Source organism: Opisthocomus hoazin, chromosome 22 (assembly GCF_030867145.1).
Source record: "Opisthocomus hoazin isolate bOpiHoa1 chromosome 22, bOpiHoa1.hap1, whole genome shotgun sequence".
In the NCBI taxonomy this organism is placed as follows: domain Eukaryota; kingdom Metazoa; phylum Chordata; class Aves; order Opisthocomiformes; family Opisthocomidae; genus Opisthocomus; species Opisthocomus hoazin.
In genome coordinates this window covers 14,930,543-14,943,023 of record NC_134435.1, presented here as the reverse complement: position 1 = coordinate 14,943,023, position 12,481 = coordinate 14,930,543, and positions in this window count along the sequence as shown.

Here is a 12,481-nt window from a genome sequence, read left to right as displayed (position 1 = left end):
AGACCTAGCCTGGAAAGCTGTTGCTCAGCCTCATCTGCCCATGGCACTGCTCGCAAAAAGGCACAGAGACTGGGGCTGCTTGCTTGTCTTGCCACCTCAAACTTCAACCGTAGTTTGGCGGTCTGTGCATGGGTCCTCCAACAGCCCTGCTCCGAAAATGCGAACGTCTGTAGATAGCTCGCAGGCAGAAAGAGCTAGCCTGGAAAGCTGTTGCTCAGCCTCATCTGCCCATGGCACTGCTCGCACAGAGGCACAGAGACTGGGGCTGCTTGCTTGTCTTGCCACCTCCAACTTCAAAAATAGCTTTGGTGTTTGGTGCCATGCTCCTCCGCCAGTCCTGCTCTTAAAATGCGAACGTCTGCAGATAGCTCGCAGCCAGAAAGACCTAGCCTGGAAAGCTGTTGCTCAGCCTCATCTGCCCATGGCACTGCTCGCACAGAGGCACAGAGACTGGGGCTGCTTGCTTGTCTTGCCACCTAACTTCAAAAGTATTTGAGGTGGTTCGTGACGATGGCCTGCGGCAGTCCTGCTCTGAAAAAGCGAACATCTGCATATAGCTCGCAGGAAGAAAGAGCTAGCCTGGAAAGCTGTTGCTCAGCCTCATCTGCCCATGGCACTGCTCGCACAGAGGCACAGAGACTGGGGCTGCTTGCTTGTCTTACCACCTCAAACTTCAAACGTAGCTTAGGTGGTTCGTGCCCGGCGCCTCCGGAAGGCCTGGTCCGACAATGCGAACGTCTGCAGATAGCTCGCAGGAAGAAATACTTAGCTTGGAAAGCTGTTGCTCAGCCTCATCTGCCCATGGCACTGCTCGCAAAGAGGCAAAGAGACTGGGACTGCTTGCTTGTCTTGCCCCCTCAAACTTCAAACATAAATTTGGTGCTCCGTGTTTGGGGCCTCGGGCAGACGTGCTCCGTCAATGCGAACGTCTGCAGATAGCTCGCAGCCAGAAAGAGCTAGCCTGGAAAGCTGTTGCTCAGCCTCATCTGCCCATGGCACTGCCCACACAGAGCCAGAAATACTGGGGCTGCTTGCTTGTCTTGCCACCTCAAACTTAAAACGTAGCTTTGGGAGTCCGTGCAGGGGGGCTCCGGCAGCGCTGCTCCTACAATGCTAATATCTGCAGATAGATCACAGCCAGAATTAGCTAGCCTGGAAAGCTGTTGCTCAGCCTCATCTGCCCATGGCACTGCTCGCACAGAGGCACAGAGACTGGGGCTGCTTGCTTGTCTTGCTCCCCTCAATCTTCAAACGTATCTTTGGTGTTTTGTGCCGGGCTCCTCCGCCAGTCCTGCTCTTAAAAGGCGAACGTCTGCAGATAGATCGCAGACAGAAAGACCTAGCCTGGAAAGCTGTTGCTCAGCCTCATCTGCCCATGGCACTGCTCGCAAAAAGGCACAGAGACTGGGGCTGCTTGCTTGTCTTGCCACCTCAAACTTCAACCGTAGTTTGGCGGTCTGTGCATGGGTCCTCCAACAGCCCTGCTCCGAAAATGCGAACGTCTGCAGATAGCTCGCAGGCAGAAAGAGCTAGCCTGGAAAGCTGTTGCTCAGCCTCATCTGCCCATGGCACTGCTCGCACAGAGGCACAGAGACTGGGGCTGCTTGCTTGTCTTGCCACCTCCAACTTCAAAAATAGCTTTGGTGTTTGGTGCCATGCTCCTCCGCCAGTCCTGCTCTTAAAATGCGAACGTCTGCAGATAGCTCGCAGCCAGAAAGACCTAGCCTGGAAAGCTGTTGCTCAGCCTCATCTGCCCATGGCACTGCTCGCACAGAGGCACAGAGACTGGGGCTGCTTGCTTGTCTTGCCACCTAACTTCAAAAGTATTTGAGGTGGTTCGTGACGATGGCCTGCGGCAGTCCTGCTCTGAAAAAGCGAACATCTGCATATAGCTCGCAGGAAGAAAGAGCTAGCCTGGAAAGCTGTTGCTCAGCCTCATCTGCCCATGGCACTGCTCGCACAGAGGCACAGAGACTGGGGCTGCTTGCTTGTCTTACCACCTCAAACTTCAAACGTAGCTTAGGTGGTTCGTGCCCGGCGCCTCCGGAAGGCCTGGTCCGACAATGCGAACGTCTGCAGATAGCTCGCAGGAAGAAATACTTAGCTTGGAAAGCTGTTGCTCAGCCTCATCTGCCCATGGCACTGCTCGCAAAGAGGCAAAGAGACTGGGACTGCTTGCTTGTCTTGCCCCCTCAAACTTCAAACATAAATTTGGTGCTCCGTGTTTGGGGCCTCGGGCAGACGTGCTCCGTCAATGCGAACGTCTGCAGATAGCTCGCAGCCAGAAAGAGCTAGCCTGGAAAGCTGTTGCTCAGCCTCATCTGCCCATGGCACTGCCCACACAGAGCCAGAAATACTGGGGCTGCTTGCTTGTCTTGCCACCTCAAACTTAAAACGTAGCTTTGGGAGTCCGTGCAGGGGGGCTCCGGCAGCGCTGCTCCTACAATGCTAATATCTGCAGATAGATCACAGCCAGAATTAGCTAGCCTGGAAAGCTGTTGCTCAGCCTCATCTGCCCATGGCACTGCTCGCACAGAGGCACAGAGACTGGGGCTGCTTGCTTGTCTTGCTCCCCTCAATCTTCAAACGTATCTTTGGTGTTTTGTGCCGGGCTCCTCCGCCAGTCCTGCTCTTAAAATGCGAACGTCTGCAGATAGATCGCAGACAGAAAGACCTAGCCTGGAAAGCTGTTGCTCAGCCTCATCTGCCCATGGCACTGCTCGCAAAAAGGCACAGAGACTGGGGCTGCTTGCTTGTCTTGCCACCTCAAACTTCAACCGTAGTTTGGCGGTCTGTGCATGGGTCCTCCAACAGCCCTGCTCCGAAAATGCGAACGTCTGCAGATAGCTCGCAGGCAGAAAGAGCTAGCCTGGAAAGCTGTTGCTCAGCCTCATCTGCCCATGGCACTGCTCGCACAGAGGCACAGAGACTGGGGCTGCTTGCTTGTCTTGCCACCTCCAACTTCAAAAATAGCTTTGGTGTTTGGTGCCATGCTCCTCCGCCAGTCCTGCTCTTAAAATGCGAACGTCTGCAGATAGCTCGCAGCCAGAAAGACCTAGCCTGGAAAGCTGTTGCTCAGCCTCATCTGCCCATGGCACTGCTCGCACAGAGGCACAGAGACTGGGGCTGCTTGCTTGTCTTGCCACCTAACTTCAAAAGTATTTGAGGTGGTTCGTGACGATGGCCTGCGGCAGTCCTGCTCTGAAAAAGCGAACATCTGCATATAGCTCGCAGGAAGAAAGAGCTAGCCTGGAAAGCTGTTGCTCAGCCTCATCTGCCCATGGCACTGCTCGCACAGAGGCACAGAGACTGGGGCTGCTTGCTTGTCTTACCACCTCAAACTTCAAACGTAGCTTAGGTGGTTCGTGCCCGGCGCCTCCGGAAGGCCTGGTCCGACAATGCGAACGTCTGCAGATAGCTCGCAGGAAGAAATACTTAGCTTGGAAAGCTGTTGCTCAGCCTCATCTGCCCATGGCACTGCTCGCAAAGAGGCAAAGAGACTGGGACTGCTTGCTTGTCTTGCCCCCTCAAACTTCAAACATAAATTTGGTGCTCCGTGTTTGGGGCCTCGGGCAGACGTGCTCCGTCAATGCGAACGTCTGCAGATAGCTCGCAGCCAGAAAGAGCTAGCCTGGAAAGCTGTTGCTCAGCCTCATCTGCCCATGGCACTGCCCACACAGAGCCAGAAATACTGGGGCTGCTTGCTTGTCTTGCCACCTCAAACTTAAAACGTAGCTTTGGGAGTCCGTGCAGGGGGGCTCCGGCAGCGCTGCTCCTACAATGCTAATATCTGCAGATAGATCACAGCCAGAATTAGCTAGCCTGGAAAGCTGTTGCTCAGCCTCATCTGCCCATGGCACTGCTCGCACAGAGGCACAGAGACTGGGGCTGCTTGCTTGTCTTGCTCCCCTCAATCTTCAAACGTATCTTTGGTGTTTTGTGCCGGGCTCCTCCGCCAGTCCTGCTCTTAAAATGCGAACGTCTGCAGATAGATCGCAGACAGAAAGACCTAGCCTGGAAAGCTGTTGCTCAGCCTCATCTGCCCATGGCACTGCTCGCAAAAAGGCACAGAGACTGGGGCTGCTTGCTTGTCTTGCCACCTCAAACTTCAACCGTAGTTTGGCGGTCTGTGCATGGGTCCTCCAACAGCCCTGCTCCGAAAATGCGAACGTCTGCAGATAGCTCGCAGGCAGAAAGAGCTAGCCTGGAAAGCTGTTGCTCAGCCTCATCTGCCCATGGCACTGCTCGCACAGAGGCACAGAGACTGGGGCTGCTGGCTTGTCTTGCCCCCTCAATCTTCAAACGTAGCTTTGGTGTTTGGTGCCGGGCTCCTCCGCCAGTCCTGCTCTTAAAATGCGAACGTCTGCAGATAGCTCGCAGCCAGAAAGACCGAGCCTGGAAAGCTGTTGCTCAGCCTCATCTGCCCATGGCACTGCTCGCACAGAGGCACAGAGACTGGGGCTGCTTGCTTGTCTTGCCACCTAACTTCAAAAGTATTTGAGGTGGTTCGTGACGATGGCCTGCGGCAGTCCTGCTCTGAAAATGCGAACATCTGCATATAGCTCGCAGGAAGAAAGAGCTAGCCTGGAAAGCTGTTGCTCAGCCTCATCTGCCCATGGCACTGCTCGCACAGAGGCACAGAGACTGGGGCTGCTTGCTTGTCTTACCACCTCAAACTTCAAACGTAGCTTACGTGGTCCGTGCCCGGCGCCTCCGGAAGGCCTGGTCCGACAATGCGAACGTCTTCAGATATCTCGCAGGCAGAAACATTTAGCTTGGAAATCTGTTGGTCAGCCTCATCTGCCCATGGCACTGCTCGCACCGAGGCACAGAGACTGGGGCTGCTTGCTTGTCTTGCCACCTCAAACTTCAAACGTAGATTTGGGTGTCCGTGCTGGGGGCCTCCGACAGCCCTGCTTCGACAATGCGAATATCTGCAGATAGCTCGCAGGAAGAAATATTTAGCTTGGAAAGGTGTTGCTCAGCCTCATCTGCCCATGGCACTGCTCGCACAGAGGCACAGAGACAAGGGGCTGCTTGCTTGTCTTACTACCTGAAACTTCAAACGTAGCTTAGGTGGTTCGTGCCCGGCGCCTCCGGCAGGCCTGCTCCGACAATGCGAACGTCTGCAGATAGCTCGCAGGAAGAAATACTTAGCCTGGAAAGCTGTTGCTCAGCCTCATCTGCCCATGGCACTGCCCACACAGAGCCAGAAATACTGGGGCTGCTTGCTTGTCTTGCCACCTCAAACTTCAACCGTAGTTTTGCGGTCTGTGCATGGGGCCTCCAACAGCCCTGCTCCGAAAATGCGAACGTCTGCAGATAGCTCACAGCCAGAATTAGCTAGCCTGGAAAGCTGTTGCTCAGCCTCATCTGCCCATGGCACTGCTCGCACAGAGGCACAGAGACTGGGGCTGCTTGCTTATCTCGCCCCCTCAATCTTCAAACGTAGCTTATGTGTTTGGTGCCGGGCTCCTCCGCCAGTCCTGCTCTTAAAATGCGAACGTCTGCAGACAGCTCGCAGGCATAAAGAGCTAGCCTGGAAAGCTGTTTCTCAGCCTCATCTGCCCATGGCACTGATCGCACAGAGCCACAGAGACTGGGGCTGCTTGATTGTCTTACCACCTGAAACTTCAGATGTAACTTAGGTGGTTCGTTCCCGGCGCCTCCGGCAGGCCTGCTCCAACAATGTGAACGTCTGCAGATAGCTCGCAGGAAGAAATACTTAGCTTGGAAAGCTGTTGCTCAGCCTCATCTGCCCATGGCACTGCTCGCACAGAGGCAAAGAGACTGGGGCTGCTTGCTTCTCTTGCCACCTCAAACTTCAAACATATATTTGGTGCTCCGTGATTGGGGCCTCGGGCAGACGTGCTCCTGAAATGCGAACGTCTGCAGATAGCTCGCAGCCAGAAAGAGCTAGCCTGGAAAGCTGTTGCTCAGCCTCATCTGCCCATGGCACTGCCCACACAGAGCCAGAAATACTGGGGCTGCTTGCTTGTCTTGCCCCCTCAAACTTCAAAAGTAGATTTGGGAGTCCGTGCAGGGGGGCTCCGGCAGCGCTGCTCCTACAATGCTAACATCTGCAGATAGCTCACAGCCAGAATTAGCTAGCCTGGAAAGCTGTTGCTCAGCCTCATCTGCCCATGGCACTGCTCGCACAGAGGCACAGAGACTGGGGCTGCTTGCTTGTCTTGCTCCCCTCAATCTTCAAACGTATCTTTGGTGTTTTGTGCCGGGCTCCTCCGCCAGTCCTGCTCTTAAAATGCGAACGTCTGCAGATAGATCGCAGACAGAAAGACCTAGCCTGGAAAGCTGTTGCTCAGCCTCATCTGCCCATGGCACTGCTCGCAAAAAGGCACAGAGACTGGGGCTGCTTGCTTGTCTTGCCAACTCAAACTTCAACCGTAGTTTGGCGGTTTGTGCATGGGGCCTCCAGCAGCCCTGCTCCGAAAATGCGAACGTCTGCAGATAGCTCGCAGGCAGAAAGAGCTAGCCTGGAAAGCTGTTGCTCAGCCTCATCTGCCCATGGCACTGCTCGCACAGAGGCACAGAGACTGGGGCTGCTTGCTTGTCTTGCCCCCTCAATCTTCAAACGTAGCTTTGGTGTTTGGTGCCGGGCTCCTCCGCCAGTCCTGCTCTTAAAATGCGAACGTCTGCAGATAGCTCGCAGCCAGAAAGACCTAGCCTGGAAAGCTGTTGCTCAGCCTCATCTGCCCATGGCACTGCTCGCACAGAGGCACAGAGACTGGGGCTGCTTGCTTGTCTTGCCACCTAACTTCAAAAGTATTTGAGGTGGTTCGTGACGATGGCCTGCGGCAGTCCTGCTCTGAAAAAGCGAACATCTGCATATAGCTCGCAGGAAGAAAGAGCTAGCCTGGAAAGCTGTTGCTCAGCCTCATCTGCCCATGGCACTGCTCGCACAGAGGCACAGAGACTGGGGCTGCTTGCTTGTCTTACCACCTCAAACTTCAAACGTAGCTTACGTGGTCCGTGCCCGGCGCCTCCGAAAGGCCTGGTCCGACAATGCGAACGTCTTCAGATATCTCGCAGGCAGAAACATTTAGCTTGGAAATCTGTTGGTCAGCCTCATCTGCCCATGGCACTGCTCGCACCGAGGCACAGAGACTGGGGCTGCTTGCTTGTCTTGCCACCTCAAACTTCAAACGTAGATTTGGGTGTCCGTGCTGGGGGCCTCCGACAGCCCTGCTTCGACAATGCGAATATCTGCAGATAGCTCGCAGGAAGAAATATTTAGCTTGGAAAGGTGTTGCTCAGCCTCATCTGCCCATGGCACTGCTCGCACAGAGGCACAGAGACTGGGGCTGCTTGCTTGTCTTACTACCTGAAACTTCAAACGTAGCTTAGGTGGTTCGTGCCCGGCGCCTCCGGCAGGCCTGCTCCGACAATGCGAACGTCTGCAGATAGCTCGCAGGAAGAAATACTTAGCCTGGAAAGCTGTTGCTCAGCCTCATCTGCCCATGGCACTGCCCACACAGAGCCAGAAATACTGGGGCTGCTTGCTTGTCTTGCCACCTCAAACTTAAAACGCAGCTTTGGGAGTCCGTGCAGGGGGGCTCCGGCAGCGCTGCTCCTACAATGCTAACATCTGCAGATAGCTCACAGCCAGAATTAGCTAGCCTGGAAAGCTGTTGCTCAGCCTCATCTGCCCATGGCACTGCTCGCACAGAGGCACAGAGACTGGGGCTGCTTGCTTGTCTTGCCCCCTCAATATTCAAAAGTAGCTTTGGTGTTTGGTGCCGGGCTCCTCCGCCAGTCCTGCTCTTAAAATGCGAACGTCTGCAGATAGATCGCAGACAGAAAGACCTAGCCTGGAAAGCTGTTGCTCAGCCTCATCTGCCCATGGCACTGCTCGCAAAAAGGCACAGAGACTGGGGCTGCTTGCTTGTCTTGCCAACTCAAACTTCAACCGTAGTTTGGCGGTTTGTGCATGGGGCCTCCAGCAGCCCTGCTCCGAAAATGCGAACGTCTGCAGATAGCTCGCAGGCAGAAAGAGCTAGCCTGGAAAGCTGTTGCTCAGCCTCATCTGCCCATGGCACTGCTCGCACAGAGGCACAGAGACTGGGGCTGCTTGCTTGTCTTGCCCCCTCAATCTTCAAACGTAGCTTTGGTGTTTGGTGCCGGGCTCCTCCGCCAGTCCTGCTCTTAAAATGCGAACGTCTGCAGATAGCTCGCAGCCAGAAAGACCTAGCCTGGAAAGCTGTTGCTCAGCCTCATCTGCCCATGGCACTGCTCGCACAGAGGCACAGAGACTGGGGCTGCTTGCTTGTCTTGCCACCTAACTTCAAAAGTATTTGAGGTGGTTCGTGACGATGGCCTGCGGCAGTCCTGCTCTGAAAAAGCGAACATCTGCATATAGCTCGCAGGAAGAAAGAGCTAGCCTGGAAAGCTGTTGCTCAGCCTCATCTGCCCATGGCACTGCTCGCACAGAGGCACAGAGACTGGGGCTGCTTGCTTGTCTTACCACCTCAAACTTCAAACGTAGCTTACGTGGTCCGTGCCCGGCGCCTCCGAAAGGCCTGGTCCGACAATGCGAACGTCTTCAGATATCTCGCAGGCAGAAACATTTAGCTTGGAAATCTGTTGGTCAGCCTCATCTGCCCATGGCACTGCTCGCACCGAGGCACAGAGACTGGGGCTGCTTGCTTGTCTTGCCACCTCAAACTTCAAACGTAGATTTGGGTGTCCGTGCTGGGGGCCTCCGACAGCCCTGCTTCGACAATGCGAATATCTGCAGATAGCTCGCAGGAAGAAATATTTAGCTTGGAAAGGTGTTGCTCAGCCTCATCTGCCCATGGCACTGCTCGCACAGAGGCACAGAGACTGGGGCTGCTTGCTTGTCTTACTACCTGAAACTTCAAACGTAGCTTAGGTGGTTCGTGCCCGGCGCCTCCGGCAGGCCTGCTCCGACAATGCGAACGTCTGCAGATAGCTCGCAGGAAGAAATACTTAGCCTGGAAAGCTGTTGCTCAGCCTCATCTGCCCATGGCACTGCCCACACAGAGCCAGAAATACTGGGGCTGCTTGCTTGTCTTGCCACCTCAAACTTAAAACGCAGCTTTGGGAGTCCGTGCAGGGGGGCTCCGGCAGCGCTGCTCCTACAATGCTAACATCTGCAGATAGCTCACAGCCAGAATTAGCTAGCCTGGAAAGCTGTTGCTCAGCCTCATCTGCCCATGGCACTGCTCGCACAGAGGCACAGAGACTGGGGCTGCTTGCTTGTCTTGCCCCCTCAATATTCAAAAGTAGCTTTGGTGTTTGGTGCCGGGCTCCTCCGCCAGTCCTGCTCTTAAAATGCGAACGTCTGCAGATAGCTCGCAGCCAGAAAGACCTAGCCTGGAAAGCTGTTGCTCAGCCTCATCTGCCCATGGCACTGCTCGCACAGAGGCACAGAGACTGGGGCTGCTTGCTTGTCTTGCCACCTCAAACTTAAAACGTAGCTATGGGAGTCCGTGCAGGGGGGCTCCGGCAGCGCTGCTCCTACAATGCTAACATCTGCAGATAGCTCACAGCCAGAATTAGCTAGCCTGGAAAACTGTTGCTCAGCCTCATCTGCCCATGGCACTGCTCGCACAGAGGCACAGAGACAAGGGGCTGCTTGCTTGTCTTGCCACCTCAAACTTCAAACATAAATTTGGTGGTCCGTGATTGGGGCCTCGGGCAGACTTGCTCCGGAAATGCGAACGTCTGCAGATAGCTCGCAGCCAGAAAGAGCTAGCCTGGAAAGCTGTTGCTCAGCCTCATCTGCCCATGGCACTGCCCACACAGAGCCAGAAATACTGAGGCTGCTTGCTTGTCTTGCCACCTCAAACTTCAAACGTAATTTTGGGGTCTCTGCTTGGGGCCTCCGGCAGCCCTGTTGCGAAAATGTGAACGTCTGCAGATAGCTCGCAGGCAGAAAGAGCTACCCTGGAAAGCTGTTTCTCAGCCTCATGTGCCCATGGCACTGCTCGCACAGAGGCACAGAGACTGGGGCTGCTTGCTTGTCTTGGCACCTCAAACTTCAAACGTAGTTTTTGGGGTCTGTGCATGGGGCCTCCAGCAGCCCTGCTCCAAAAACGCGAACGTCTGCAGATAGATCGCAGACAGAAAGAGCTAGCCTGGAAAGCTGTTGCTCAGCCTCATCTGCCCATGCACTGCTCGCACAGAGGCACAGAGACTGGGGCTGCTTGCTTGTCTTGCCAAATCAAACTTCAAACGTAGTTTTGCGGTCTGTGCATGGGTCCTCCAACAGCCCTGCTCCGAAAATGCGAACGTCTGCAAATAGCTCGCAGGCAGAAAGATCTAGCCAGGAAAGCTGTTGCTCAGCCTCATCTGCCCATGACACTGCTCGCACAGATGCACAGAGACTGGGGCTGCTTGCTTGTCTTACCCTCTCAATCTTCAAACGTAGCTTTGGTGTTTGGTGCCGGGCTCCTCCGCCAGTCCTGCTCCTAAAATGCAAACGTCTGCAGATAGCTCGCAGCCAGAAAGGGCTAGCCTGGAAAGCTGTTGCTCAGCCTCATCTGCCCATGGCACTGCTCGCACAGAGGCACAGAGACTGGGGCTGCTTGCTTGTCTTGCCACCTAACTTCAAAAGTATCTGAGGTGGTTCGTGACGATGGCCTGCGGCAGCCCTGCTCTGAAAATGCGAACATCTGCATATAGCTCGCAGCAAGAAAGAGCTAGCCTGGAAAGCTGTTGCTCAGCCTCATCTGCCCATGAGACTGCTCGCACCAAGGCACAGGGACTGGGACTGCTTGCTTGTCTTACCACCTCAAACTTAAAACGTAGCTTAGGTGGTCCGTGCCCGGCGCCTCCGGAAGGCCTGGTCCGACAATGCGAACGTCTTCAGATAGCTCGCAGGCAGAAACATTTAGCTTGGAAAGCTGTTGGTCAGCCTCATCTTCCCATGGCACTGCTCGCACCGAGGCACAGAGACTGGGGCTGCTTGCTTGTCTTGCCACCTCAAACTTCAAACGTAGATTTGGGTGTCTGTGCTGAGGGCCTCCGGCAGGCCTGCTCCGTCAATGCGAACGTCTGCAGATAGCTCGCAGGCAGAAAGAGCTAGCCTGGAAAGCTGTTGCTCAGCCTCATCTGCCCATGGCACTGCTCGCACAGAGGCAAAGAGACTGGGGCTGCTTGCTTGTCTTGCCATGTCAAACTTCAAACGTAGTTTTGGGGGTCCGTGCAGGGGGCCTCCGGCAACCCTGCTCCCAAAATGCGAACGTCTGTAGATAGCTCACAGGCAGAAAGAGCTAGCCTGGAAAGCTGTTGCTTAGCCTCATCTGCCCATGGCGCCGCTCGCACAGAGGCAGAGAGACTGGGGCTGCTTGCTTGTCTTGCCACCTCAAACTTAAAACGTAGCTTTGGGAGTCCGTGCAGGGGGCCTCCGACAGCCCTGCTTCGACAATGCGAATATCTGCAGATAGCTCGCAGGAAGAAATATTTAGCTTGGAAAGCTGTTGCTCAGCCTCATCTGTCCATGGCACTGCTCGCACAGAGGCACAGAGACTGGGACTGCTTGCTTGTCTTACCACCTGAAACTTCAAACGTAGCTTAGGTGGTTCGTGCCCGGCGCCTCCGGCAGGCCTGCTCCGACAATGCGAACGTCTGCAGATAGCTCGCAGGAAGAAATTCTTAGCTTGGAAAGCTGTTGCTCAGCCTCATCTGCCCATGGCACTGCTCGCACAGAGGCACAGAGACTGGGGCTGCTTGCTTGTCTTGCCATGTCAAACTTCAAACGTAGCTTTGGGGGTCCGTGCAGGGGGCCTCTGGCAACCCTGCTCCCAAAATGCGAACGTCTGTAGATAGCTCGCATTCAGAAAGAGCTAGCCTGGAAAGCTGTTGCTCACCCACATCTGCCCATGGCACTGCTCGCAAAAAGGCACATAGACTGGTGCTGCTTGCTTGTCTTGCCACCTCAAACTTCAACCGTAGATTTGCGGTCTGTGCATGGGGCCTCCAACAGCCCTGCTCCGAAATTGCGAACGTCTGCAGATAGCTCGCAAACAGAAAGAGCTAGCCTGGAAACCTGTTGCTCAGCCTCATCTGCCCATGGCACTGCTCGCACAGAGGCACAGAGACTGGGGCTGCTTGCTTGTCTTGCCCCCTCAATCTTCAAACGTAGCTTTGGTGTTTGGTGCCGGGCTCCTCCGAAATTCCTGCTCTTGAAATGCGAACGTCTGCAGATAGCTCGCAAACAGAAAGAGCTAGCCTGGAAAGCTGTTGCTCAGCCTCATCTGCCCATGGCACTGCTCGCACAGAGGCACAGAGACTGGGGCTGCTTGCTTGTCTTGCCACCTCAAACTTAAAACGTAGCTATGGGAGTCCGTGCAGGGGGGCTCCGGCAGCGCTGCTCCTACAATGCTAACATCTGCAGATAGCTCACAGCCAGAATTAGCTAGCCTGGAAAGCTGTTGCTCAGCCTCATCTGCCCATGGCACTGCTCGCACAGAGGCACAGAGACTGGGGCTGCTTGCTT